This window comes from Ambystoma mexicanum, chromosome 8 (genome assembly GCF_040938575.1).
Source record: "Ambystoma mexicanum isolate Mex_15411 chromosome 8, UKY_AmexF1_1, whole genome shotgun sequence".
Lineage (NCBI taxonomy): Eukaryota > Metazoa > Chordata > Amphibia > Caudata > Ambystomatidae > Ambystoma > Ambystoma mexicanum.
The window spans coordinates 832,052,598-832,057,261 of NC_090929.1; positions in this window are offsets into that span (position 1 = coordinate 832,052,598).

Genomic DNA, 4,664 nt, shown 5'->3' on the forward strand with positions numbered 1-4,664 from the left:
TGAGAGTGTGTGAAGAGAACAAGAGTGCAAGGGCAGAGTACTCAAGGAGCAGGAGCCGAGGAGCATGTGACCCTACTTCCCCTTTCCCATCCATGACTTGTACCTATCCCTCTTTCCGGTGTTCCCAACCTCCCCTGCCTATACACTCAACGGACTCTAACCCTCTTTCCCCAAAGGGTCGAGGTGGCCTGTGTTGTCAGTTCCCAGGTGCTAAGACCTAATAGGGAGGGAGGCGTTTGTGCTGCCTCTGCGCCAGGAAGATGCAAGCTCTGACAATGACGTCACTTTGAATCAATTTTTAGGACTTAAGTGTGTTTTCTATGCAAAATGATTGAGAGCACGGTCGAATGTTTGTTGATGTCCGTTGTAACTCCCTGTTTTAGACAAATGAAAATAAAACAGTCTGCGGAGAGGTTTTGCCAACTTCCTGAGTGGGTCTGGTTATTTGGTGTAGGAGGTGTTCTGCATCCCCATCCTTGTATGACATGCTACTGAATTAAAAGGGCCCACCGTGGGTTCAAGAACAACACCAGAGGAGACCAAATGCCACTCCCCACTTTATTCTTATTTCACAGTTTCTTATGGAGGGCTAGAATTGTTAAGCCGGTACATGGTATACTGTCTATAGCTCCTCAGCGTTGCTCTAAAGATTCATCAGACAGCATTGCAAGTCCTTCGAAATAGGTTTACCCTCACTGGCTACTAATTGTCCACAAGGGATGAAGAGTTCGTTTATCTCTGTGTTTCGGCCAAGTTTAAAAGGTTACTCTTCCAAAGTGTGTTTTCATGATGTTTGCAAAGGCCTTTATCAGGACAGAACCATTTGTTCAAAATGTGGAAATCAATTCTTGGCACTGCTGTGCGTAAACACTCAGCTGTAATGAACATCTTTGCAGATACAGCAGATGGTGTAAGAACAAGAGTTGTACATGCTAATTAGAGAATTCTTTCAACGTGTGGTGCCAGGAACATCAGTCATACTTTTCAGTTTAGCAGCCTGGGCAGATGTAGCATCACAAATGGACATGATCGCTGTAAACACTGTGGAAGGGTCCTCTGGTTTCAGAGTCTGTCAGCTGCATGGTTGCCCAACCCTGGCCATTCACGTCCGGCCTGGTGTGGCGAACCCTATTTTGGTTTCGAACATGCTGACATGTTGTTCCAAATGTGTCCAAATGGGTGTCACTTGCCTCCCTGAATTTATACTGCCCTCTCCCAATAAAATCATTGGAGCATGAATTTCCCACACGCTGTTCTCAGGGATTCACATCTTCTGACGCTCCTCCTGGCAACTGGCACAATACTGCATATGTCTTGTTCACTCACTTGACTGGTGTGGCACCACCTTCCCAAATCTCTGTTGCCTCCTCCCTGAAAACATAGGCAAGCTTGACTCCCACATGCTGCCCTCTGAGATTCCTAGATCTTCCTGTCAGGTGTCAAACAATGGCATATGTCTCATCCACTCACTTCAAGAGACAAACACTGTTTGGTGTGTTAAATGCCTCCAAAAATATCTACTGCTCTCTCCGAGCAAATTCTGAAAAGAGTGTTTCTCCCACAGTCTGCTCTCAGGGTTTCATGGCTCTCCCAACACCTACTCCCAGGTGCTACATGAGGGCACTGACTTGTGTGTCGCCCTGTCATTGAACACAGAAATTACTACCCAATTAGTCTTCAAAGGGATGAACAAGCAAACTGTATTCCAAGACGTACAAGTTCCAGACAGCATAACATCCCACCCGCTACTCAGGCACACCCCAACCTGAGCTCAGCGTGCCTTATAACTCTCTAAAGATTTGACCTCTTGCCACTTTTCATAACTTTCACTTTGATTCATCTTGCCCAAATAGAACAATAGATGCGTTCACATTCAATCTTAGTCTTTCATCATTTCTTATTTTCCTTTTCCTCATCACATGTCCAGCTACTTCCGGTTCCACTTGTCACGATTGGCAACATCTGGTCCCATCCTCGGGCGTTGGTTCACCGCCCATCTACGTATTTTTGCTTGTACTCAAAGCTCCATTGTTCAGTCTGGTCATAACCAGTACAATCCAAAGATGGTGGCTGAATGGCCTTCACCCAGTGCTCCTAAGTAGCACAAAAAGTGTGGATCATTGAACTCTGCCCCGCTCTACGCAACACCTGTCCTCTCATTGACTTTCTGAAAACAAGCATTGGCAATGGTAATTAGGTCCGGTGAATGCCCTACATTCAATGTTCACTGACATTTATAAAAGATGAAAAATACTTTGGATCAGTATAGAAACAGGCATAATGCTACTATAATAAAGCATAGAGCGGTACCATAATCCATCTGTAAACGTTTCCCATTTCATCCATTCTACCTTTCCTCCTGTTTATGTGGACACAAGGTAATGATGTCTTTTTAATCAATTATCATGTAACAAGGCCACAATTCACAGACAGAACACCCTTTTGCACTTCTGTGCAACTAAAACACTTTCTCTTGCGCTGTAATGTTCCCCCAAATCCACCTGTTTTCCTTTGCACAAGGAATTCTATGACTTTCCCTAACTATTGATTTCTCTACTTTTCATTTGTGTACAGAATTATAACTATGATTGTTCTGTTATAACATGCGTAATACCAGTGAGTGGTTTCTAAGCACAGGTTCGGGATTCGGACCTGTATTGCTCTGTGTTGTCTTGCTTCCAAGACAAACACATTGCCCCTGAGCTATCCTACCTCCCATCAACTAAATCTAGGTATTGTATTACTATTTTTCATTGTTTTTAAAATTTCAATAATAACAACTGTCATGGGGAGATTCATTAGCAACATACATCAATTGTTTAAGTTCTTGCTCCATTGCCTTTGTTTCTTGGTGCACCTGCAAAAGTGAGAAAAAAGGCATCGTTTTCAGAAGTCGAGCAAAGAGGAGCTGAACTGTAGGTTGTAGTAGCAACCACTACAGCTTCACTTCACTGACAACCCTGTGACAGCATGTCATTAGCACTGTCAGAATTAGAGAGAAAACTGTTAGACACACAGTGGCAGTAATGTCAGGCTGTTCAGACGCGTGTTAGTGACCTTCACTTAAGATATTCGCTGAGACAAATATCGTGTCTGTACGATGTGCTATGGCATATGCTTACTTTTTCTCAGTAGACACCTTTTCTAATATATGCAAACCTTTAGCAATATCTGTTACTGTCATGATTTCTTCCTCATCTTTCTCTATCTTTCCAAACCGCAGAAGCACCAGTTTCCGCCAATCCATCAGAAACTCTAAATATACTATTACTAATCTTCTTTCTACTGCTAGCCAAACTACATAAAACTGTCTAATTTCAGTATGCACAGAGAAATGTATACCATCATCTGGTGGTAAAACTAGTTCTATGGACTTATCCTTCCCTGGCCACTTCCTGCTAAGGTAAACTCTGAAGCCTGCCCTTCCCAACATATCCTGTTACCCACCAGCATTATCTGCCCTTTGTCTAATTTATTTACACAGTGCAATTGGGGTGACTCTAAAGGCCATATATTTCAATTTTAGCCAATCGTAACCACAAATCAGGTGTTATTCCCGGGACAGAGATCAGGTATTGGGCAGCACTGTCAGGTGGTTTGATTTACCACACTTCTTGGTGTGTCATCCACTCCTAGTTACAACCTGCCAGTGGGCCAGTCAGTATTGGCCTTGTTGGGGCACATAGACCTTGGATTGGACCCTGTGCAGTGACCACACTGGTCTTTTGCCTCACAGGACCACCCGCTGTACTTCCAGAGGTTTTTACAATGACATGGGTACTCTGGTATAAACAAGTCATTTAGCAACAGTCTCGGCCAGCTGCTCTGCCAGAAATCATCTCAAATCGAGAGCAATTGGGAATTCTGGTAGTTTTGCAATTCAGAACACTATTCATCAACTGTTGCAATGCGTTTTGTGTTAATTGGCTGAGGGTGCCAATCACATGATGTTCCCCAATGTGTTCTTTAATGTTTGAGAGCTCTACCCCAGATGTAAATCCAGTGACTTGTTTGAAATGGTCCAGCCCCTAGTCCAAATTTGACCCTTCATAGATGCATCAATCTGCAAGTGCAGTATTCACCCAATTTCATATCTTATCCACTACTTTTCTTTTTTTTTGTCCTGCGAACAGTCCCTCTTTCTGCTGTTGCAGCCTAATTCCAGCCCTCCCTGAGCAGTTACAAAAGTGAGTGGTGACCAGGAAGCAAGATAAAGGAAAAGTGAATATGATCGTGACCAATGTTGCATTCAACACCAGCTACTGATATCCTGCTCTAGCTTTGCGATGGTATGATGTCACAACGTCTGAATGATGTATATTTGAGTATATTTCATTAACTTACTGAACTTGAGCTCGGGGGAATTCAAGTTTTGTATGGTAGTACACGTTATATTGCCTAGATCATCAGAGAAATGGCAATGAACGTTAGTAGAATTGGCACACATTTCTCTATTCTAGTATCATTCCTAGAATCTAGTATAGTCAACAAATAACATTCCAATTCTACCGGTCACCCTGGGCTCTTTCCTAACACTGTACTTAAATCATTAATCTCACAAGAACCTGCCGCCTCTATCCGGTGTATTACATGTGGGAAATTCACCATGTCTGAGGTTAGATTGGCATTACCGCCAATCTGTCCATGTGCTGTCACAACTGCAG